Source organism: Leptonychotes weddellii, chromosome 11 (genome assembly GCF_054177405.1).
Source record: "Leptonychotes weddellii isolate Sample4059 chromosome 11, ASM5417740v2, whole genome shotgun sequence".
In the NCBI taxonomy this organism is placed as follows: Eukaryota; Metazoa; Chordata; class Mammalia; order Carnivora; family Phocidae; genus Leptonychotes; species Leptonychotes weddellii.
Genome location: NC_138379.1, coordinates 89947422 through 89973957, shown reverse-complemented (window position 1 = coordinate 89973957; position 26536 = coordinate 89947422). Strand labels below are relative to the sequence as shown.

Sequence of the window (26536 nt, the reverse complement as noted above, 5' to 3'; positions counted from 1 at the left end):
TTACCCCCAGTGAAGGGTCTTCTGTTATTTCCCACCATTTCTTACCCTGTGTGCTGCTTGTGTGGCCTTTGGGGAAATATGGGGGAAATAAAGACTAGGAGAAATTTGTAGGATGACTTTCTTTGCAGTGAACTCTCCCCTCCTTCTCCATATTTAAAGATGGAATAGGTGCCTGAGAATTCTCATTGTTCATAACTTTGGGAACTCTAAGAGGGCTGACAAATTTAATCTTCTCCTTTGCCATTCTTCTGAGGCATGTTTTAAAAAGTGGCTGGAGTCATGGTTATAGTGTTAAGGAAGGCAGGTGATGGGGTTCTATGGTTTATGGTGTGAGGATCCTTCACTGTGATTCTTAACATACTACTTTCTGATTTAAATCGTTATAAATGTTCCTTACAATGATTTAATCTCCCTAAGCATGAATTTTACTTTTAATGAGACATTTGCTTTTGGGCACCAACCCAGTATCTTAAATAGAAAGCCAGCATTCCTTTTTAAAAGCCACTTATGAAGGTTTATTAAAAGTTTCATGTAGATCCTTTGTTTCTCCGTAGCTACCTGCCAGGAGAAATAAAAGGGATAATTCAGATAAACCACCTGTTTTCTGGAGTACTTGTAGGTGCACAGTAAATGTGTTTCTCCTCCCCTTCCCTAGGTCTCTTCCTGTTTTGTATGCCTTAATCATTTCTTTAAAGCGAATTGAATAAAAAATGAAGCTGAGCCCTTATTTTTTTATACAGTGTTTAATAAAATTCGAACTAGTCTTAGAATAATCTAAATTTTAAACTTTGAAACTTGGATAGGTGTTTAAGTAACTAAATAAAAATCTTGGAAAGGTAGCAAACATTGTTACTGAGTGCTTAATGTGTAACCAGGCATTTTCTGAACATTATCTCATTTGGTTTTTGAATAACCCCCTGTGAGGTAGGTACTATCTCATTGTACAGGTAGAAGGAAAAAGCAGCTAAGACACAGAGACAATAAGATAGTGAGGCGCACAGCTTGTTACTGGCATAGTTGGAATTTGAGCCTAGGTATTCTGACTTGATTGATCAAGAACAGGGATACTAATCTCGTTTTTGAAGTGTGATTTACCACTTTTTCTTACAGAATTGATACACTTTGTGTGGTGTCTGATAAATCTGTGGTTAACCTAAGGGCACAAAGATTTTCTCCTGTCTTTTCCTTGAGAACTTTTATAGTTTTAGTACTTAAATTTAAGGCTAGGGTTTATTTTCGCTTAATATTTGTGTATGGTGTGAGGGAAGGGTTAAGGTTTCTTCTTCTTCTTTTTTATTTTAATGGATGTCCAATTGAACCAGTGCCTTTGTTAAGTAGTGTTTTCTCCATTCAGTAACCTTGACCCTTTGTCCACGGTTGACAATGTATGTGTAGGTCTCTTTGACTCACTTTCGTTTTTATAGCCATCCTTTGACTAGTAACACCCATCCTCATTAGCTTCATGGTAAACTCGAATTAGGTAGTACAATTCTTCCAAACTGATATTTAAAAAAAAAAAATTGTTTCGGTTCTTTTTGGCCCACTGCATTTCCATATAAGTTTTTGAATCAGTTGGTTAATTGGTACAAAAAAAAAATCTGATGGTATTGTCATTGAGATTGCATTGAAATCTATAAATCTATTTGGGGAGTATTGATATTTTGAGTCTTCTGATTGAGGAATATGACATATCTTTGCATTTATTTAGGCCTTAAAAGCTTGTAGCATGGTTTTATAATTTTAAGTATGCATATCTTGCACATTTTTGTTAGATTCATCTCTTACTACTTCATAGTTTTCAATGCTATTATAAATTGTACTTTTAAAATATAATTTTATAATTCTTTGTTGCCACTATATAGAAATACTGTTTATTTTTGTAAGCCAGTCATTCTAAACTGACCTATTAGTTCTAGTGGCTTTATTTTTGGAGATCTTTGGTATTTTCTCTGTAGATGGTCATGGAGTTTGTGAAGAAAGCTGGTTTCGTTTCTTTTTTCCAATCTGTGTGTCTTTTATTTCATTTTCTTAATTATACTGTATGTTGAAAGGGCAGTGGTGGGAGTGGCCATCATTGTTCTGCTCCTGATCTGTGAGAGGGAAAACTTCCAGTCTTTTACATCTGATGTTAGCTATAGGTTTTTTTGGAAATGCTTTTATCAGGATGGGAAAATTCCATTCTGTTCCTAGGTGGGTTGGTGTGTTTATCAAAATAGATGGTGAAAATTTTGTCAGATCCTTTCTTTTTTCAACTATTAAAGTGAACATATAGTTGTTCTGTTGATATGTTGATTTTTTTTTAAGTGTTGAACCAACTTTAAATTCCTATGATAAACTTAGTCATGATGTGTTTTATCTATGGCAGGATTTTGTTTGCTGATATTTTGTTAAGGATCTTTATTTCTCTGTTCACGAGGGATATTGGCTTAATTTCTTCTAATGACTTTGAGACCGTGACACATTTTAAAAGCTTTTGATACATTTTACCAAACTATCCTACGGAGAGGTCACAGTCATTGTCCCACTGGCCTTGTCTGTCTTTACCCATTTACTTGAAAAAAAAAATCAGTGAGAAATGTGTTACCATTTGAATTTATCTTTCTTCGATTCTGTTACTGAACATTATTCATTTATTTCACTTGTATAATTTCTGTGTATGTGTATTGCTTATGTTTTGCCCTGCTTTTCCCCTGTACTGTTTTTTTTCTGTTGATCTCCAAAATGTCCTTAAACGTTAGTTACTGTCTCTGGCTTTTTAAACTTTTTTTTATATCCCTTGTCACACAGAATTGTGCGTTGGCCTGCCTCCCTTACTGAATTTTGAATACCTTGAAATTAATGTCTTACTGACCAGTATGTTTTCAGGGCCTGATACGGTGTCTAACTCCTGTTGAATTTCAAAAATGTCTCATGAAAAAGTGAGTGAATTACTGAATTTCTTATTCTTTTGCTTTGATAGTTTTATTTGCTGTGAATTATATATAATTCATGCATGTGGGGTTTATTTTTGGAAACCTCTATTTTGAAACTGTGTAAGATTTTGAAAATATATAAGATTTATCTGATTGACTAAAAATGATTGAAAAGGTTTTGTTTAATTTTCTATAAACATTAGCATAAATAACTTCCTTTTTTTTCACTCATTAAATTATATACCTGTGGAGGCCAAGCTTTGGAATTTAGATAGTAGTTGAAATTATCTAATAGTAATGATGCAAAGATCTAATTAAGAATACATTTGCATGGTATACTATAAAAAGTTCTCTCTTTAAAATACCTACATGATTTATTTTAGATGTAATAAATTGGAAATAGATGACCTGTATGTCAAATGTGAGGAATAGTTTGTAACAGCATGGATTTTGAGATGCTGATAAAGGAATGTTTTTCTCTTTCTTCCTGCTCATTCCCTAGTACTGTACACAGCCAGAGTTGAAATCACTGGTTCTTTGGCTGAAATAGAAATACAAAGGCTTACTGCCTTTAAGCCCCCACCTTCACCTAGTCTTGCCAGCTTTATATATTATGTGCCTTCGGGCTTTCAAAGTCAGTATTTACTTGTGCTCAAATTATCATCAGCTTTTTGGTTCTTCATCATGTTTTTAAGACATATGGTTTTGAGTGTGATTTTTGCATCTGCAGTCACAAATCAGCTTTCCATTTTAGCCTTTGTTCTTGCATTTTATATTTTAGTATCGAGTTGTACTCACTGGAGGCTGTTTTCTTCCTTTATTACCTATTTTTAAGGATAGACCTGAGAAAGTAAAGAAAACCAAACCATAGTCAAAATGGAAATAGTACTATTATTTACACATAAATGAATGTATTCCCCTTGGGAGACTAAGTCCTTTTTCAGACACCGCTGTCTTTGTATTTTTGTTGCTCCTGTTTCAGAATTGCTTTTGGGGACAACATACCATACACACCAGAGAACTGGTCATATTACTTAAATCACAGGCTATTCTTTGTTGCGATTATCTTTTCTTTCCTTTCCTGCCTCCTTAGGAAAGGGAGGAGATTTGTAGAATTCATTTAAAGTTTGGAGCCAGTGGAGACACATTGAATTGCAGATGACATGGGATTTGTTTAATAATCCTATCACTGTCATTGGTAAAATAATGTATTTGGTGTTTTATCATATACCAAATTCTTACAAGTTCTCATTTTATCCTCATGACAGGAAAGGCAGATGATGGTATTTAAATTTCACAAAGCCTTTTAAATGACTTTTCCAAAAAGGCACAGTGGTGGAGTCAGTACTCAGAACCTATCTCTGATGCCAAATTACATTCTCCTTCTCCTCTGTCCTGTTGCCTACCATAGTTGGTACTTAGTTTGCTGGCTCTAAGTGGTTGATGTCGGCGTAATTGACAGCACTTTAAATAACTTTGTGCTGCCTATTGTGTGCAGACATGTGGAATACAGAATTGATGTGTTTACCTCTTTAGACCTGGGCATGAATGGAGAGGAGAGGTACTGAGTGCCCGGTGCAAGCAATGTCTTCTGGAAGACTGCCCTGTCATAGGTCTTTGCTGTTTGACAGGATCAAGGCATTGGCAGACAAACCTATTTCCTTAGCACTGGAGAGCGAACCATGAGTGACAGAGCAGTAAAAGAGATGGGTAGGAGAGAGCCCAGCTGGCATGATCACACAACAGGGCAGTAAGAGGTTGGCTGACCTCCTGTCATAGGGAAGAAACTTGTGTTTGGCTAGTTTTATTGGCTGCTGGCTAGAAAGTTGACCTCCAAGGAAACAGTGTTAGAGAAGAATATGAATATATAATTTAGGTGATGAATTTGAAAATGATTTTAAAACATTTTCTTAAATAGAAGAGTGGAATCTCTAAGCATATACTTTTGTCTTTCTCATTTTATAATTGTTTAGAGATGAGACTGAGGTGGATTCCATTTTTAACTTAGCACTTGTGCTTTTAAAGCCATCAGAAGAATAAACCTAGGTCAGCCTTAAGATTTGAATGATACTCATAGATAATTCTTTGTTTAGAGTAGAATCTATACTCTGTTTACTTGGAGTCTTATATTTTTGCATGAAAATTCTTGGTATTGCAAGAACTCCCTGGTGGTAAAGCATAGATTAGCTAATGTTACTATTATTTATAAGTATTTTCTTACAAAAGTTTTCTAAAATTTTGAATCAAGATTCTGATAAATGGGAGCTGGAGTTTTTCTGCCTCTTTTCTCTGTATCTTTGCTCTTTCCCCCTCCCTCCTCCTTCCTGCTTGTCTTTTTTTCTTCCTTCCAGGAGCAAAATTACTGAGTGCCAACTGGGCGCCAGGGATTGTGCTCAGGACTTAGTGAGTTTTAGAGGCTTATACTTGAGTTAATGTAACTGATTATTAAACCAGAATTTCGGTAGAGAATTCCAGCTTTCTCTTCATTTATTTGTTCATGTAACCAAATGGTTTAAAGTTCTAATTTTGGCACCTGGGAGAGAATATGGCCTGGGGCAGCAGTTTTACCTTAAAGAATGGATAGGTGTTAATAGGAGCGGGGGAGTAAGCACTCTAAGTAAAGAGTACAGAGTGAGAAAAACCATGACCACAAGAAAGTATGTGTTTAGTGTGGGGAGCTCTTTTTGGTACGATGTTCAGTAGTTAGCCTTTCTGAGCCTCAGTGTCTGTGTTTGTAAAATGGGTCCATTAACAATGTCTACTTGGCAGAATTATTGTGATTAGAAATAGAAAGCACCCAGCACAGTTGTGTACATAGAAGGAGGTAGTTAACATTAGCTATGATTTCCACTCGATAAAGTATAATAGGAACATACAGATAAGGGGGAGATACAGTTCTAATATAACTCCAGGTGTTATATTAGAAAACTAATTTGCTTTTATGATTATAGCATAGTGGATAGAGCATTTCTCACATTCTCAGTCTTGTGCATTGATCTGGAGTGCTAAACCCTACGCTGATATCACAGGTCCAGTTGACATCACAACCAAATATTTATGGAGAGTTTATAATTGATATAACCAGGCTATATTAGGCAAACACAGTGCCTTGTAGAAATGGATTGATTGCTTGTAAATAGAACTAAAAGTGGTATTAACAATAGATATTTATTTCATGTGGAATCAGTAAATGAAATTATTATGTTAATTTTCTGGATGGGGAGTTCTCTGTCCAGTCACCTGGCAATATTCTTGTGGATATTAATACTGTGCAGTATATTTCTAGAAGATACTATGTAGAAGATATTAGGTTATGGATTTTGCTTATATTTAAAGACTGTTGATTTAAAAATGAGCATTAGAGGAAGTAATGCCTTTGGGGAATGTTTGGGACATACTGATGAATTGTTGCAGGAGAGTGCTGCTTTAGCTGTATTTTATCACCATGATTATTTGATTTAAAATGGGAATGAACCAATGGTAGCTTATTTCCCGAAATTTCTTGCAGACAACTCAGATTTTGTAAAAGAAGTATCAGGAAGTGATGAATATTCGTTTTCTGTAATCTGCCACGCACTTTGATTATTGTATATCATTTAGTAAACTCTTATCACAGTCTTGGGCGGGATTACCCCCATTTTGCAGGTTAAGAAAGAGACTCTGAAAGGTTCAGTTGCTTGCCTAATGTTGCACAGTTAGTGAAGCGGCGTAACTGGAATTTGTACGTGGGCCTATCTGATGCGATCCTCTTCCTTGAAGCCCGCCTTTACTTCTTTATCTCACTGACATCTGGATTCCAGTTTTCTATTTCACTAGTTTTTTCTTTTTGGCATTTCATAATATACCTCCATGAATGTCTTAATTTCAGTTTGTTCTGTACCAAGTGACTACTGAGATTGCCATAACCTTGGTGTGCAAGGGTCTTATATAATGCTTAGTTGAATTAAACAGAGGGGAGAGCTCTTTAAAACCTAGGAGTCAAGATTACTGTACTGCCCTCAATTTTTGGTACCATGAAGGGGAGCAATGGTGGGATGACCTTAAATGTTGAGTAGTTCAAATAGAGTTCACATATATGCTCTTTGGTTTTCCTACAGGTGCTTTTTCTTTTTCTTGTTTCCATTCTTAATTCTTTGTTTTTTTTTTTAAAGATATTATTTATTTATGTGACAGAGAGAGACACAGCGAGAGAGGGAACACAAACAGGGGGAGTGGGAGAGGGAGAAGCAGGCCTCCCGCCGAGCAGGGAGCCCGATGTGGGGCTTGAGATGCGGGGCTTGATCCCAGGACCCTGGGACCATGACCTGAGCCAAAGGCAGACTCTTTAACGACTGAGCCACCCAGGCGCTCCTCCATTCTTAATTCTTTAATTGTAATTCAAACTTCATTCCAATTCCAAAGGAATAGTTATTGTGTGATTTGAAAGTTAAATGTACATACTGAGTTGGTATATAAATATATATTTTCCTTCCTTCCCTATTTGAAATTTTTATGCATATGATTTCCTGAAGACATAAATTGACAATGGAAAGCTAAAGGCTTTTGGCTTGGATGTTTATTCTTTCACATGCTGAATCATTACTGTATCAACAATATTTTGACTTTTCCCCTTCATTTCCTACTTTTATACATCCTCAGTATTTAAAGCATCTGCTGGCTACTGAATTTTCTTTTTCTTTTCTTTTTTTTTTTTTTAAAGATTTTATTTATTTATTTATTTGAGAGAGAGAGAGAAACAGCATGAGAGGGGATAGGGTCAGAGGGAGAAGCAGGCTCCCCGCCGAGCCGGGAGCCCGATGCGGGACTCAATCCCAGGACTCCAGGATCATGACCTGAGCCGAAGGCAGTCGCTTAACCAACTGAGCCACCCAGGCGCCCTTTTTTTTTTTTTAAAGTAGGCTCCATGCCCACTGTAGAGCCCATGTGGGGCTTGAACTCACAACCCTGAGATCAAGACCCGAGCTGATACCAAGAGTCAGATGCTCAATGGACTGAGCCATCCAGGTGCCCCTGGCTACTGAATTTTCTAGTGACTTAATTTTATAGCCTAACTTTTGGAAACTTTATTTTTAATCAGGATATGTTTATCTTCACTTTAAAGTAAACTGGAAGTAATGAAAGAAATGTGAAATAGGACAGGTTATTATTGAGGGCCATGTAAATTGCCCTTGAGCTTGATTGTTAGGATAATCAGAAATAAAGGAGCTTTTCAAAGTCATCAACAAGTGCTTGTTTATATTTATAGCTCTAACAAATGTAACTGTAGAGAATTTAGCCTAATATGACAAGTACTATCGTTATGAATAGTTGAGTTTCCAAAATGTTGTTTGTTAAGACCCTTTGTTGTGAAGTCTTAGCAGTCAATATATGTATACTTACCTAAAACTTTTTAACAGGAGGACTGTATTTGTGGAAGCAGTGGATTTTACTCATCATGTTCTCTTCACCTCTCAAATTTGTCAGAACAGATTTCCGTTTTATTTTGTTCTGTTCAATATACGTTTTTGGAACAGCTTCAAAGATACATGCTGAAACTGAGTCCAAGGCAGCAGCTGAAACAGTGCCATTTATTGGTGACAGGCAGAGTTAAATCACGTTTGCTTTGATGTGAAGCTTTGACATTAAAGTTTGCATTTCAGGTGAAATGGAGGCTTATTAAATGAAGGCTTCATAGGTTTTGTTTGTTTGTTTTAAGAAAAATTAACTCACTCACCAAATGCTTAATGAAAACCTGCTAAGTACCAGGTATTGAGAACATTAACAACATTCCCTGACCTCATGGAGCTAAGTTCTAGTGGGGGAAGATGGACAAAAAAATAGGTGCATGTGTTGTGGGAAAAATGAAACAGGGTAAGGGGGAGGCAGGGTTCAGGTTGCGGGGTCGCAATTTCAAATAGAATGGTCAGAGATCCCTGCCTGAGGGCGTGTAAAGCACTCTTCTGCTATTGCTGGCTTAAGACCATTATTGGTTTCTAAGCACTGGAAAGATTGCTGTGCTCACTCCATACATACGTAATTTGAAACAAAAAGCATACTGAATTTTGAAACAGTAAAAGTCCTTAAGTTGTTTTTTCCATGATGACTACTTTATTGCTTTTGTTGAAATACATTATTTCAAAAACATTTTAAAGTACTCTGTCTTGGCTGGTGCCCTGAGCTGTGTGTGATTTGCTGGTTGGTTGATGGAGCCTGGGAGCTAGACTGAGTAAAGGGAATGTAGAGAATTCAGACACTTCCGGGAGCCCTGCTAGCACTGCTCTATTGGCCAGAGCAGTGGCATTTCAGTAAAGTTCAGTGGGAACGGGATGCCTGTACATTAAGAAGGGCCAGTTTTTTTCAGTAACATTAAAGCCTAAGTATTGACTGTATACAGTTGACAATAGAAAGAAAACAAGCCAGCTATTTTACCAGCAAAATGAATTTATTCAGGAATTTATTAGGATAATAGAAACGGAGGACAGAAAAACTGTGACAGAGGGCCGCCTGGGTGGCTCAGTTAAGATCTGACTCTTGACTTCCGCTCAGGTCATGATCTCAGGGTCCTGAGATCGAGCCCCTCTGGATCCATACTGCGTGTGGGGTTTTTGGGATTCTCTCTCGCTCTCCCTCTGCTCCTCCTCACTCGTCTTCTCTCTCTCTTCAAAAATGATAATAAATAAATAATAAAAATAAAAATATTAAAAATAAAGAAAGAAAAACTATGACAAAGCATAGGCAAGTCCAGACAACGGAGGAGAGGGGTTTGATTTTGAGGAAAGGAGGAAGTTGGGGGGGGCTGTTTTGAAGAGTTTCCGGTGATGATGTCTTCTCATTGGCTAAGTATGTTGGTTTCTCATTGGCTGGGCTGTTGCTGGGCGGGGAGAACATTTTCCCTCCTCCTGATTGGGCATGTAAAATAAACTTCCTCCGGTTTGCACTGTGATTGGTGGTGCTTGAACGCTCCTCTTTCCGGCTCCCTGAAGCCATTATATGTGTGAGGCTTTACTTTTGACAATACTTGTAAGAATAAGATTGGCCATACTGACTTCATGATGGCTTCAATTTTAAAAGTTTTCAGGGGAGTGCTTCCCAAGCTATGTTTTTTCAAGGCCTAAGTGTTTAATTTATAATCCATCATAGACCAATAATGTTGTAAAACATTAAAGAATAATTATTAAAGTAAAATGAACCTTTCTTTGTTTTCTGGCTGTGTCTCTGCCTTTTTTGCTGTCTTGTCTTTCTTTCTCTAGGCTGGGTGGTTTTCCTTTTGATTTTGGATCATAGAGTCTCCTGTATTTTTTTTTTCTTGTTTACCAAACTTCTGTTTATATGGCCATAGTAGAAGACACTGTTGTGGGGTATTTGTGTGTGTAATGAATGATGCTTAATGAATGGAACATACTGTTTGTCATTTAGAAAATTGTGTAGTTTCTCTTTGAGCCTTCCATGTCTTTTGGGTTATTGTTGATGGGTGGGATTTGGCTCTCTGAGAGACACCACCACACCTGGGGTATGAGGGTTCTTTGACTCCTTTGGTACTGGGTTCCCTTTTTAAATTGGGCGCTCACCCCTTCAAAAAAGGAAGCAAGGAAGGTTAAGTGGAAGAACTGGTAAATTGGTCTTTGATAGGTGCATTGACTATGAAAGAAATGTATAGTCAAATGACTGTTCTTGAGATCGGGTTCCATTTCTTGCTTGTTGCTGCATGGTCTGCAGCATCTTTGACATGGGAGGTACTTACCACTTGTTTGTAGTTTGGGGTCATTTTCTTTCAGAGAGTCTCTCCTGTGGCATTCATCAATAGCACTTCATCCCTAGCATCAAAATAAAGCGATAATGTAACTTTCTAAACAAGTCATGATTGGAAACATCTACAATGAAGTTTTAATAAACTGAATTTTAAAACTTTTATATTTCAAGTCAGGAGTGTTTCACTATAGGACAAAAAGTTTATTAAACAGGTACCAGATCATCAATCTCTGGACATTTCCACCTCCAGAAGGCTTTGCTATTTTTGGTTTGTTTTCCTTTCTTTTCTTCTTTTAGCTTGCCTGGTGGTTGTTAGAATAAAAGTGACAGACGGTCCTGATATAGTGTTGGACAGAAAATCTGCTGGTTTTTGTTTGACATTATAAATGATTGAAAACAGAATGATATTTTGTTACAGTTCTAATAAAGCCAACACAGTAGTGATTCTTACAGTGCATTAATTTTAAACTCCAGAAACCAGTGCGTTAGTAAATGTCCCTGGAATATATGAAGAAAATTCTAAGCATTAGGCATGCATGAAATAGAAATCACATATTGCAACTTTTCTGAGAGCACATAAAAGATGCAGCTCATATTTTCACTGATAATCTCTCTTGATGGAATTTTCCTTCTGTTGATCTGCTTTCTCCCCATCCCTCACATTGGTGGAATAAATGAATCACTTAATTTCTAAGTAGCAATCACTATAGAGCCTGCCTGCAAATAATAATTCCTAAGTTTGTTTTCTAAATTAAAAAGGCATATTTCCTGTTAAATCTTTTGGGTAATCATGATTAGAATAATTCTGCCACCTGCATGAATTTTCATATCTGCTAGTTTTTGTTATGGAAAGCAACAGAGCAATGCTTTCTTCCTTGCTGTGAATCCTAATTATGGAAGGTACACTAATTTCAGAATGTTTGATAGAGGAAATGGTTGCATATTCCAAAAGCACTTAGTAAGAACTTGCTAAATAACCTGTTTTCTCCTATGGTTTGGTTCAGCATTGTTTTGTTTTCTTTGTATCTCTTGATCTATCTAGACTTTTTCCTAGCTGCTGACGTGTCCATAAAGTAGAATTTTACAAAACAAAGACTAGGTAAAATTCTATTAAGCTCTCTAGTCCCCACCCACATCTTCTGTGACTGAATTTTTTTTTTTAAAGGAATCTGAAAAGCTGGTTTTTAGTGACTCTTATTTTCTCCTTACTATTTTCTATTAAGGGTTGTTATTTGACTCAATTTCAAGCACATTTAGTAATATGTATTTTAATAGCTATTGGTCCATTTTATTTAATAACTTGAACAAAGTATTGTTTTTTTAGTGAGTGTTTTTAGAAATAATACTCTATTTCTAAATTTCCTATTCCACAAGAAGAGGGAGAAGGTATTTTTTTTTTTTTTAAGATTTTATTTATTTATCTGAGAGAGAGAACACGAGAAGGGGGAGGGTCAGAGGCAGAAGCAGACTCCCTGCTGAGCAGGGAGCCCGATGCGGGACTCGATCCCGGGACTCCAGGATCATGACCTGAGCCGAAGGCAGTCGCTTAACCAACTGAGCCACCCAGGCGCCCGGGAGAAGGTATTTAATTGCCAAAAAATATGCTATCAGACAGGCTTCAGAACACTGTTTGGTTTCCAGCCTGACTACTAATACTAGTTTAGCTAACCAGATTTGTATAATGGTTTTATAATTACAGGATTAGATATGGGGTACTGGGTTAATTTTCTTCTCTTCCTTTCCTCACCTCCCATTGACTAGCTCTCATTATGTGGCAGAAATTTCAGATTCATTTGGCTTTTCTTATTTACTGAAGAGAGAAAAACAAGTTATTTCTAGGTTTCAAGAACTGTGGAGAGTCTGAAATGCCACTCCACTTGCAGATTAACAAGTATGCCTGCCACGTTTTGATTTATGTTGCTAGACAACTCATGGCATAGCCAGCTGCAGGAAGGAGCTTCAAGTTTGCATTGGTTTTCTTGTTCCTAAATTCCACAGGGACCATGTGAATGTGGTACAGCTTGGTGCCATCCACAGAGTAGGTTTGTGTGAGAGCTAAGGAACTTCATCTTAGAAAAGGGCCAGTAGCAAACTTGTCCAGCCTTCACCCAGGGAGGAGACGTTACCTTTATTCACCTGGCCGGGAACGAATCTGTTTGCTGCCCCCAAGGGAGATACTGTATCTTCGAAGGCTGTATGCTCTACTGACATCCTTGAAAAGATAATTGGGAGGAGTAAGGAAAGAAGATGGGCAGATAGATGTCCTTTGATAGATGAATGAATAAAGAAGTTGTGATATATATATATATCACAATGGAATATACTCAGCCATCAAAAAGAATGAAATCTTGCCATTTGCAATGATGTGGATGGAACTAGAAGGGATTATGCTAAGGAAATAAGTCAGAGAAACACAAATACCATATGATTTTACTCATGTGGAATTTAAGAAACAAAACAGATGAACATAGTGGAAGGGAAGGAAAAATAAAATAAGATGAAAACAGAGGGAGACAAACCATAAGAGACTCTTAACTATAGGAGATAAACTGAGGGTTGCTGGAGGGGAGGTGGTTGGGGGGATGGGGTAACTGGGTGTTGGGCATTAAGAAGGGCACTGGAAGTAATGAGCACTGGGTGTTGTATGCAACTGATGAATCACTAAATTCTACCTCTGATAATAATACAGTGTATGTTAACTAAATTGAATTTAAATTAAAAAAAAAAAAAGGCAGAAACACCAGAGACCTATGGAAGATTGTCCCCTGAAGCTAGGTAGCCGCAGGAAGTACTGTTTACATCTGTCTTTTTGTTGTGGTCTGCTGCTCCCAAGTCAGGATACAGAACAACTACTTCCATTTAAATGATGAACATGAATTCCAGAGATACACAGATTCTTCTGTGTTTGGTAAGGCCCTAAAATGGTGGGGAGTTACGCTTGCTGGGACTGAATAGGTGCTCCAGAGTATGCTTCCTCAGGAGCCTACGCTTATCGCTGTCATAGCCCTGACCACGCTGCACTATCATATTGTTTGTTTTCCCCACCATACTCTATACCTTTATGAAGGTAGCGAATGTGTGTCCTTCATTTTGTCTTTGTATCCATCAGGATTGCCTGTCACATTAGTAGGTTCTCAGTAGCTGTTTGTTGAATGAAATGGGTGAATGATAAGTAAATGAGTAGAACTTTTTAAATTCAAATCTAGTTGACATTTTATGTGTTTATTCAGATTCCTTATCCCAACTTAGACTGTACCATTTGATAGAAAAATGTACCTGGAACATAAGCAGCCAGAAAATGGTTGCTGGCCGATTGGGTTAATTTTAGATAGGACCCTAGTATTGGAATTCAGAAGCTGGGTTAGATAACAGTAAATATCTTGTGTGAAATTTTTCCTAAACCTCTGTTAATCCACCCATCATCCTGTCCTCTTCATACTGGTTGCTTTGATCTCTGGTCCTGTTTCCTTGACGTGGTCCTCTGTCTTCTCTAGGGAAAAACAGTAAGTGAAATATTGGCTGCCCACCTTCTTCTAAAGACGGTGGAGGAAGTTCTTTAGAAAAACTGACGTCTTAAGTTGTCGTAGTTCTCAATTATTTTTTAAATACTGCGTAGATTACTTTAAATTTTTGCTTAGTACCAAACCTTTATGAAATTGAATTGGATCTAAATGTACTAGATCTCATTCCATTCTCATACAAATAGCCACAGAGAGTGGGCTGTGTTAGTGTAAAACTCTCTTCTGTAGGAGGAATGGCCCTGTGATGTCAGTGAGTAATTAGTCTCACAAACTTTGAAATGGAGTGCAGTTTGCTTTTGTTTAAAAGTTCAGTGTTTAAGCCCCTATCCTTACACACAGAGCAGGTCCCCACCTTCTTTTCACTCTTGTAATTGCAAACATCATTAAATACTCAATAGCTTGTTAAAATATCATAGTTATTTTAAAAAATTCCTTTATCCTAAAAATTTAATAAAGTATTTTGTGAAGAAAAAAAAAAAGAAAAACTAATTTCTTACATTGAACCACCCGTAATTTTATTTTACAGTGAGTTCACTTGTAGAGATCAGTTTGATCCTAATGTTCTCCCATCAAAGGCTTGTTTCATGTCTAAACGGGTAGGTGGTTCTGCACCTACAGACAGACAAAAGGTGTGTGTATAAATCACTGTTGCCGGAAGACTTTATGAGACCCCTCCCTAGAGCTGTGTCCTTCTTCAGCTGCAGATTTAACCTCGGCAGAGGCAGAGGCAGGTGCTGCACAAAGGCTCCTCCTCATCCAGTGCACTGGGTCCTGTTGTCCCCACGTTTAAGAAGCTTGCAGGTGCATTCTAAAAACTACTAGGTAGTAGTTGTGCTATCTCTTGAGACATGTGGATAAGCATGATAATCAAAATTTCCTAATATTTTAAACCAGAAATGAAAGAATTGTTTTGGCAGGTCTGTGTGTTCACATTTGTGTTGGGATTATGTGTTCTTGCCAAGAGTGTATTTAGCAGTATAAAGCAGAAAGATGATTCATAAGCTTTTTCAAATTCGGACCTACAACTCATTTATGCTTAATTATATTGTCATTTATGTCATTAATTTGGAAGGCTTTAGGTAGTTTTCTAGGAATTCCTCAGTTCATAAGTTGAGGGCAAGAGTAGTTTCATTGCAGTTGGGAAGTTTTTTTTCCGGGAGCATCCATTTACTGAGTTGTGCACATTGTGTGAAATGTAAAGCCTTAGCAGATGCCAAGAAATAATTATTTGATGAGGCTATTTATGTCTCTGGTTTTCTCAGGTTAAAAGGCTCTGCTGGTCCATTTAGGACACAAGCTTCTTTCTTACTTTGTTGAGATCTCTGTAAGAACACCCACAGCTACTTCAGGGACTCATTATTCCTACTTTCACTGAAGCGGTTCATAGTACCCAGACTCAAAAGTCTACTGCCAAAAGAATGAAAATCCTGAGCCTTTAGGCATATGGGCTAGACTGAGCTTTTGGGATTGTGTCAGTTGACTTCATATTCTCTGCCACGTTTTCCCTCCTATATTTTATTTTTTAAATTTACATGATATGAACATGATGCTATACCAGATATGAAACAGATTTGTCAGCCCTTAAGAAAGTTACATGGTTGAGGAGACAAGATATTGATACGGAAGCATTTTGTGAAATAACAACAGAAATGTAAGAAAGATAATGTAAAGTATTTAACTGTAGTAGTAAAGTGCTTTGAATTTGAACTAGAACTTTGGGCTTGAGTCCTGGAGATCTTTTTGCAGTAGGTGGGACTTGATTAGTGTTGAAGGTTGTATTGGATTCGGTAGCTGGACAAAGAGGGAAAGAGCATGAGCAGAGGTGGGGACAGTGGTTGTGGTCATTCAGGTTCAGGATAATAGAAGAGCTCTGCAGGAAATGATGAGTAGGGAAGCAAGCAAAGGATAGTTTCTATTGATGTTTTTGTATTACCCAAGGTTACTACTGTGACCGCTTACTGCAGTTTAAATATAAATCTGATCATAGTGTCAAGTAAAGAAAACTTGATGTAGATTCATCTTAAAATGTGACTTCTAAAAGTGAGAGCCCTCCTTGAAAAATTTTTTTAAATATTATTCAAGTATAATTGACATACAATGTTATATTAATTTCAGGTGTACAATATATTGATTTGACACTTCTATACATTACTCATTGCTCACTCTAATAAGGTGTTGTCTGTCACCTTACACCGCTACTACAATATTATTGACTATTTCCTATGCTGTACTTCTAATCTCTGTGACTTACATATTTTATAACTGGAATTTTGTACCTCTTAATCCCCTTATCTATTGCAACCACTCTCCCCCCCCACCTCCCCTCAGCTACCATCAGTTTGTTCTCTGTATTTGTGTTTGTTCTTTTGTTTTATAGACTCCACATATAATGGAAATAATTTGTTACTTGTTTTTCTCTGACTTATTTCACTTAGCATAATACCCTGTAGGTCCATCCATGTTGTTGCAAATGGCAAGATCTCATTCTTCTTTTATGGCTGAGAAGTATTCCACTGTCTGTATATATGTATGTGTATACACACACACATATGTATACACATACCACATCTTCTTTATCTGTCGACAGACACTTGGGTTGCTTCCACATCTTGGCTATTGGAAATAATGCACAGTACACACAGAGGTGCATATATCTTTTGAATTAGTGCTTTCATTTTCGTTGGGCAAATAGCCAGTACTGGAATTATTTGATCATATGGAATTTTCTATTTTTCATCTTTTGAGGAAGCTCAATGCTGTTTTCCACAGTGACTGCACCAATTTACATTCCCACCAGCAGTGCATCAGGGTTGCCTTTTCTCCATATTCTTGTGAACACTTGTTATTTCTTTTTGATACCAGCCATTCTGACTGGTGTGAGGTGATATCTCATTGTGGTTTTGATTACATTTCCGTGGTGATGAGTGATGTTGAACATCTTTTCATATGTCTGTTGGTCATCCATACATTAAAAATTTTTGTTAAAAAAATTTCTATTCACTGGATTGTTTTTTTGGTGTTGAGTTATATATAAGTTCTCTATCTTGGGTATTAGCCCCTTATCAGGTATATCATTTACAAATATTCTCTTTCATTCAGTAGGTTGTCTTTTTGTTTTGTTGATTGTTTCCTTTGTGGCACAAAAACGTTTTATTTCCGTGTAGTTTCAATGGTGTATTTTTTCTTTAGTTTCCCTTACTCAAGGAGACAGATCCATAAATATGTTGCTAAGGCTGATGTCTAAGAGTCGACTGCCTATGTTTTCTTCTAGTTTTATGGTATCAGGTCTCACATTTGAGTCTTAAATTCATTTTTTATTTTTGTGTATGGTGTAAGAAAGTGGTCTAGGTTCCTTCTTTTCCATCACCTCCAAAAGGAAATACCACACCCTTTAGCAGTTACTCCTCAAACCCCCGTTTTCTTTTGGCCATAAACAACCAGTAATCTATTTTCTATTGCTACAGGTTTGCTTATTTTGAATATTTCATATAAGTGGTATCATTTGTGGTCTTTTGTGACTGACTTTTTTCCCTTAGCACAATGTCTTCAAACTTCATCCATATTGTTATATGTATCAGTACTTTATTTCTTTTTATGGTTGAATAATATTCCATTGTGTGGATATACCACATTTTGTTTATCCATTCATCAGTTAATGGACATTTGAGTTGTTTCCATCTTTTGGCAATTATGAGTGATGCTGCTATGAACATTCGTATACAGATTTTTTGTGCATATAAGCATTCATTTCTTTTGGGTATGTGCAGTTGCTAGGTCATATGATAACTGTGTTTAACTTTATGAGGACCTGCCAGACTGTTTAACAGAGTAGCTGTACTACTTTGCATTTCCACCAGCAGTGTTGAGGGGTTCCATTCTTCCACACCCTCACCAGCACTTGTCATCATCTGTATTTTTTTTTTTTTTAAGATTGATTTATTTTAGAGAGCCTGGGTGTGCGAGTGGGGGGAGGGGCAGAGGAAGAGAATTTTCAAGCAGACTCCCTGCTCAGTGCAGAGCCTGACATGGGGCTTGATTCCATGACCCCTGAGATCATGACCTGAGCTGAAACCAAGAGTTGGACACTTAACCAACTGAGCCACCCAGGCGCCCCATGTATTTTTTTTTTTTTTTAATTTATTTGACAGAGAGAGAGAGACAGTGAGAGAGGGAACACGAGTGGGGGGAGCAGGAGAGGGAGAAGCAGGCTTCCTGCTGAGCAGGGAGCCCGATGTGGGACTCGATCCCAGGACCCTGAGATCATGACCTGAGCCGAAGGCAGATGCTTAACCAACTGAGCCACCCAGGTGCCCCCACCCCATGTATTTTTGATTCTAGTTATACTACAGGGTGTGAAGTGGTGTATAATTGGGGATTTGATTTGCATTTTCCTGATGACCAATGACATGCTTATACTCGTTTGTAGTTTGGTTGGGTATAGAGAACATAAGCATTAAGTGATGATAACAATGCCTGTTGGCTTAGGTGTGTTACAGAAATGTTTTGGAAGGAGGCAGTGCAAGGACATGTGAGGACAGGACTTGAATTGAGGACTTGAAGAAAGGAATTTCGCCAAGAATTGTGATTATAAGGACCTTTTATTTTTAACAAGGGAATAGTGTAAACAAAGGCTTGCAGATGGAAATATATGTGTCCCTTTGTGAAGATATATATGAGGGAGTCAAAGCTAAATTTGAACAGGTGGGTTGTGCTAGATTAAGAAGCTCAGTATATGAACTTGAACCTGGATAGTGTATATAGGAGATACTTAAAATATGTATGTTTAGTATGATTATATGTAAAATTATTTTCGTAGATCATTCTGATCAAAGTATAAATCAGGGATAGCAGATAGGTTTCCTGTTATGTGCTAACTGATCAGTTGGTGGTAGTGACCTCGATCTCTATATTGAAAAGGATATATTCATTTTGGCTCAGTGGGCCATAGTGTGGTGATTCAGTAGGAAGGCCCACTTTTAGTACAGTATGGAAGAGTTTTGATATTATCACTACTTACTTCCCATTTCTGGAGGGTAGACTGAGGTGATAGATGCGAATATAAGCAACATGAAGAGAAGAGTAAAGGCATAATATTTTCATGCTGTGGACTGTGTGGGCAGAATATTTGTGACTTCTCCCCTGACATTCCTTTTGATTTCTGGAGACCTAACTTGTTTACTTAGCTGTGTACTTGTGATTACTCTGGCTCAGTCCCCGTTTCCTTCATGTCTACTATTTTCCTCTCCCTATTCTTTGCTTTGGACTGAGCTCCCTAACTGATCTCCTTTCTCAAATCCATCCTCCAACATAGCTATCAGAATTATCTTAATTAAATGCACATCAAATCAGGACTATTACTGATCTTCTTCTTGCTGAATATATTGTTATTTTTCATGGAATAATAGTTATTGATTCATAGAATTTGCTTTACCAAACTTCTCATGGATTCTGGCTTTTCTGAGATTTTTGGATGAACTAGGTTTATTATTAGGGTTCAGGCAGAAACACGCACACACACAAACTATGAAAAAGGTTTGTCTGCATACAGGCTTCTGTGGTACATGTATAATAAGTGATTAATGGATTGACCCTCTTGAGGTAAGAATTACAAGTTTTGGATAAAATATGAAACTTAAGGACTTGAGAGAACAAAAATAAGCAGATTGTAGAGAGGAGTCAAATTTGCAAGAAAAGACTGACACAGGGTAGATTCTCTGTTGTGGCAATTTTGCCATAAGGATGGGTCACAGTTACAGAGTAGGAGAAAACTCACATAGAAAGTATGCAGTGTTTCTTGTCTGGGGAAAAGGGGATGGGGCTAGGGCAGTTATGGCCCTCAGGATGAGAGGGGACTACTGGAAGACATAGTCTGGGAAGGAGAGCTCCAGATCTTTTCAGGGGACTTAACTCTTCTTTGTCAGCAAATGGTAGAGCAACTAGATTAAAAAGACATAGGAAGACACTGAGGATCCATCTGGACAGCACCATCAATCACCTCAGTGTAATCAATATTTTATTTTATTTTATTTTTAAAAAGATTTTATTTACTTATTAGAGAGAGAGAGAGTGTACGCAGGGGGAAGAGCAGAGGGAGAGGGAGATTATCTCAGGAGACTCGGTGCTGTGTGCAGAGCCTGATGGCGGGGCTTGATTCCAGAACCCTGAGATCATGACCTGAGCTGAAACCAAGATTGGCTGCTTAACTGACTGAGTCACCCAGGCACCCCTCTAATTGGTATTTTAGAGCAGTACATTTGATAAGTGTGAAATTTTCATTCTTTTCCAGTTCACATGCTGTATTCATAAAGCATCATATACTAAGTCATAAAATAAACTTCAATATATTGAAAGGGTTGGATTCATACACAGTATATACTTGATTACAATTGAGTTAAAATAGAAATCAGTTAGACATCTAAAACACCCCAAGTACTAGGAAAACTAAATCTGATTAAGGTTTGAAGAAGTGAGTGTCCTTGCTTAGTACCTATTTTTGGCTTTTCAGCTCTAATATTGTCATGGATACTCATTTTTAATAGTGAGGTAGGAATACAGAGGACCACAGAATGGGTGGCATATGAACTATTGAACTCTACATCTGGATTTCCCCCCCAGCTTTATTGAGATACAATTATGTGGATGTCATTAGAGTCCAGAGTAGTGATGACCTGGGACTCCATTATTGTACATAATTTGAAGTAGAGAATTGTCACAGGTACCTTTTTAAAAAAAAAAATTTTTTTTTAATTTGTTTATTTTTGGGAGAGAGAGAGGGAGGGCGAGCGTGAGCCGGGCGTGGGGGAGGGCAGAGGGAGAAGGAGAGAGAATCCCAAGCAGGCGCCACATTCAGTGTGGAGCCATTTGTGGGGCTCAGTCTCATGACCCTGAGATCATGACCTGAGCTGAGATTGAGAGTTTTATCCAACTCTTGAGCCATGAAGGTGCCCCCATGGTATTTTAATTCTTCCAAGTTGGCGTGTACCCTGTTATTCATGAGAATCTTTGTTCAAGGAACATACTTATTTCACTATTCAAGTTTGTTAGCTTACTGACAGGTTGCATGTTTTATCAAGTCCAGATTGAAGGTTCTCTTGATGCTAAAAGGTCAAAGGACTGATTCTCTTTTGTTATGCTTGAAAGAGAGAAACCATATAATCTTATTAAATGCTTCCTTTAAATGCTTGGCTTTCTTTCCGTCTCCAAGTTTCTTGGAGGTGTCACTGCTATAATTTTTTTCTGCAAATGTCAGTACATAGAGAGTGTTTAAGACATCAAAAAGTAAACCGTGGCTGAATCACATTGAATGTGTTGAATTTTGTTAATAAAATCGAGTTGTCATAAAAGAAACCCCATCAAAACTGTTTAATGGTCATTTAAAGAGTGAAGAATTTCAAGCAGGTGCTATTTTGATTAAAGTAGAATTATTCTTACCTGCAAATGGATTATTAAAATAATCACTTGCACTTTTTGTTAACAAAGGTTTTTGTTTTGTTGGTAAGAAAATTAGGTTAAACTAGTATTTAAGAACTGTATTTTGTGATATTCTACATTGAACTTACTGGTTAGAAATATGGGCAATTCTGTAAGTACTCTGTAAAAGTAATTTATATCTTGAGCTTGTAATTTCTTTTTTTGAAGAAGAAACAATCATGATTATTATAGTCAAAGCTAAAATAAAATTGCAGAATCTGTATGAAGTACAGCTGTTACTTTGAATGTTCTAGTTGATGGAAATGAGAAGCCATATTAAGATTCTGACATGAAAGATCCTACTTGAATTGACTGTCATTGTTTTCTTCTTTGGGAAACAATCAGAAAAGCTAACCTCAAAGAAATCTTTTGTTTTAGTGTGTTCAGCAGTGAATGTTGCTTTATAACACTGTTACTTTGGACTGAAAGTCAGTTACAGTGTTGATTTAAACTTTAAGGTTCACTTGGCAAATGTGATAGTAGAGAATGGGAGACCTGAATTACAAGTTTTCTACTCGGAAGTTAAAGGATAGTGAACTCATACAACTGTGCTGTAAATTCATTTCCCTGTTGTTTGGAGTTCCTTACATTCTCTGTCGCTGTTACCCTCTTCCTCTCCTGCCGTGGACCCTTTTAGGGGTCTGATAATGCCTGTAAACCCTACTCAGAGTAATGTTTCAAATATATAAAATAAAATACATAGAATTACTTGGTACATAGTTCATGGACACCCCCCTGTCTCCCTGACTTTTATCATATATCAACTGCAGATGAATGGTTTTATTATGGGAGGAATTGAGTTAGATGGACTCTACTTCTTCAAGTCTTTGATTCTAAACTTGTGGGGCGTCTCCTTTGATGAAATATCTTAAACTAATGCAAAAATCTCTTATAATTTATTGTGAATCTTTAGATATCCTATAACCTACCCTTCTCCAGTGCCCTTAAATATTTTATGTTACAATACATGGCCTTATTTATTTATAAATGTTGAAACATTTATAATAGGCAGTGAATATATTAAACTCTTTTTCCGGCATCCATTTGAGCAAAACATAGTGCTAGGAATATAAGGCAAAACAAAAGATCCTTTCTGTCATGAGACTTCAAAATGTAGTTTGGGAGATCTCTACATCCTAAAACAACACCAGGCTTAAAGAGATTAAGAAATCAGTGAAAACACACATTTTCAAGCCAGGATGTGCATCAGGAATATTTTACTCGAAAGCTAAATAGAGTATTTTCATACCATGTAGCCTTTATTATGTGGTCAAGTTTCTTTCTTTCTTTTTTTTTTTAAAGATTTTATTTATTTATTTGACAAGGAGAGACACAGCGAGAGAGGGAACACAAGCAGGGGGAGTGGGAGAGGGAACACAAGCAGGGGGAGTGGGAGAGGGAGAAGCAGGCTTCCCGCCAAGCAGGGAGCCTGATGCGGGGCTTGGTCTCAGGACCCTGGGATCATGACCTGAGCCAAAGGCAGACGCTTAACGACTGAGCCACCCAGGCGCCCCAGTATGAACTCTTTCTTGACTGGTTTCATTCAGCGTTGTTATTTTGACATTCATCTATGTTGCTATGTGTATCAGTAGTTCATTCCTTCATATTGCTGAGTAGTATTTCTTTGTATAAATAATAAGTCCTTGACCACACTTTACACATGCCATTTCTTTCTCTTTTTTTTTTTTTAAGATTTTATTTATTTATTTGAGAGAGAGAGAGAATGAGAGGCAGAGAGCACGAGAGGGAAGAGGGTCAGAGGGAGAAGCAGGCTTCCCGCTGAGCAGGGAGCCCAACGCAGGGACTCGATCCCAGGACCCTGGGATCATGACCTGAGCTGAAGGCAGACGCTTAACGACTGAGCCACCCAGGCGCCCCTATGTGGTCAAGTTTCTAATGAGTGTTGTAGATTTCAAATTTAAGAGCTTTCTCATCATGGAATGAGTAGAGGTGGGGAAGACTTCCCCAAAATAGAATTATATAGATTCTGAAGAATGGGGCGGATGATCAGAATGAGGGCCTGACCTCATGACTTTGTTTTGAGGGTAGTCAAAGTAACTCAACTATAGTGACTAGTGTTTTTTTTTTTTTCCAGCTTTATTGAGGTATAATTGACAAATGAAATTGTAAGATATCTAAGGTATACAGTATGATGATTTGATCTATGTATATATTGTAGAAGGATTTCTCCCATTGAGAAATAAACTTTTATCACCTCACATTTATCTCTTTTTTTTTGGTGTGTGAGAACATTTTAAGTTTTACAGTCTTAGTCAATTTCAGTTGTATAATATATCAACCACAGTCAACTAGTTACAGTGTTATAATTAGATCCTCAGCTGTTACTCCTCTTAAAACTTGTACCCTTTTATCAACCTTTCCCTGTTTATCCCACCCCCTAGCCCCTTGCAACTATTTTTCTTCTCTCTTGCAGTGACTAGTTTTTATGCGGAGGTGTTAGAAATATGTTGTGCAGGGTGTTCAAGTTTAATCTGAGATTAAATGTTTCTTGCTCTTTTTTTTTTTTTTAAGATTTTATTTATTTGACAGAGAGAGACACAGCGAGAGAGGGAACACAAGCGGGGGGGTGGGAGATGGAGAAGCAGGCTTCCCGCGGAGCAGGGAGCCCGACGCGGGTTTCGATCCCAGGACCCTGGGATCATGACCTGAGCCGAAGGCAGACGCTTAACGACTGAGCCATCCAGGCGCCCCTTTGTCTTGCTCTTGATATGCTTACTCAATTCAAGATAGAGAAAACAAGCAAAGTTTTTCCAATGCAAGTCAGTGTTCTGGGTATCTGCCACCTATTTCTGCTATTTTCTTCACTTTCTCTCCTGTGGGATGAATTAGGTAGAGGTGGCTCACCAGGTAATTTATTGTAGAGCCTTGATGTGGTTCACAGATGTCACCACCTGATAGCATGAACATCCAGTAGTATTTTATCTGATAGCCAGTGGTGTATATTGTGTATTACTGGATCCTTCATGGTGTACTTATGCATGTTTGAGTAGGTATGAATATCATGACTCATTTGGAACACTTTTGTTGTTCTCGTCTAACAACCTGATTGGATTGCCACATGGCATGTGATAGTCATTCAGTGTGTCATTCATTGTGGAATGATCAGAGTGGAGAAAACATGTGTTCATTTGAAATGGTTTTGTATTTGTCATAGACATATTCTATATACTTCTAAAGTTGAATTGGTAGAAAATTGCAAAACAGATGTTTTCCCAGCACCAAACAATAAATGTAGCCTAACATTTTTGCCATTTTCATCAGTAGCATGTTAGTTTTTATATTGCCCAGGCAATTCAGTGTTATTTTTTTGATGCTAGATTTTGAGTCATTACCAGGCAATAGATGTTCCATTTTCCTCGTTTGGCACATGAAAGGTGCTAAATAAATGTTTGCTGGATTGAATTCTGGTAGCCAATCTAGAGTGTTGGAAAATGTACAGCTCTTTATCCTAAACTAGAAATGTGTTTTATATCTATTACCACTGACTATTAGCAGTCTTTATTTCAGAAGGGAAAACTTTATAATGAATAATAATTAGTACAAACCAAATACATTTGTTTTCTACAGATGGACTAACAGCAGGACTTGAGTGTTTATTAAAAATTTATAGCTTAATCATAAGGCACAAACCCTACATAATTACTAAAATGCTTCTCCTTGGTTGGATAAAGACTGAATAAAACCACTGATTTTTTTTTTTTTTAAAGATTTTATTTATTTGAGAGAGAGAGTGCAGTGCGCACACAAGAGGGGCGTAGGGGCAGAAGGGGAGAGAGAAAATCCCAAGCAGTGCAGAGTCTGATGCGGGGTTGATCCCGTGACCCTGAGAGTATGACCTGAGCTGAAACCAAGAGTTAGACACTTAACGGACTGAGCCACCCAGGTGCCCCCGGAACCACTGATTTTTAATTTGCTATATGCTCATTTTTATATTAAAAGAAATAACAGAGGCATCTTAAAATATAGGTTCACAAACATACAAATCAACGAAATGTAGTCACCACTCCAGTGTGGATAAACATTACAAAAAGAAGCAACAGCCTATATCATGTATGTATTGCCCCTATAACGATTTATGAGACAATGAAAACATATTTTGGTAAGTGTGTTAAAGGAACTCCCAAATGGCCAATCATTCCCATCTGTGTGTCGGATTTTCATTGGTTACACTTTTTATATACAGGAATAGCTTATTTTATTGCACTTCACAGATACTATGTTTTTTTTAAGGATTGAAAGTTTGTGGCATCCTTGTGTCCAGTAAACCTGTTGACAGCCATTTTTCCAACAGCAGTTTTTCAACTTTGTGTGTTTGTGTCACATTTTGGTAATTCTTGAAATATCTTAAACTTTGTCATTATTACTGTATTTGTTGTTGTGATCTGTGATCAATGATTTTTGCGGTTACTATTGCAATTATTTTGGGGTGCCAGTGAACTTAGTCCATAAATGTTTTGTGTATTCTGACTGCTCTCTTGATCCACTCTTTCCCTGTCTCTCTTCCTCCTTGGGTCTCCCTATTCCTGAGACAGAGCAATATTGAAATTAGGCCAGTTAACCCTACAGTGGCCCCTAAGTGTTCAAGTGAAAGGAAGAATCACACATCTCTCACTTTAAATCAGAAGCTAGAAATGATTAAGCTTAGTGAGGAGGACATGTCGAAAGCCAAGATGGGCCAAAAGCTAGGCTTCTTGCACCAGTTAGCCAGGTTGTGAATGGAAGGAAAAGTCCTTGAAGGAAATTGAAAGTGCTACTCCAGCGAACACATGAATGGTAAGAAAGCCAAACATCCTTATTGCTCATATGGAGAGTTTTAGTGGTCTGGGTAGAAGATAAAATCAGCCACAACATTTCCTTAAGCCAAAGTCTAGTTTTTTTTTTTTT

The 26536-nt window shown here is 37.5% G+C and overlaps 1 protein-coding gene and 1 long non-coding RNA gene across 3 annotated transcripts in view; both read left to right on the top strand.

The window, feature by feature from the left end:
* On the top strand, positions 1 to 26236 carry LOC145716328 (uncharacterized). Its single transcript, XR_014138945.1, has 2 exons — positions 1 to 12026; positions 12222 to 26236. It is a non-coding gene; the product is annotated as an uncharacterized LOC145716328 (long non-coding RNA).
* The window catches only part of DDX10 (DEAD-box helicase 10), a 288714-nt gene that overhangs the window by 50417 nt on the left and 211761 nt on the right, over positions 1 to 26536 (top strand). The gene's annotated exons all lie outside the window — the stretch shown is intronic.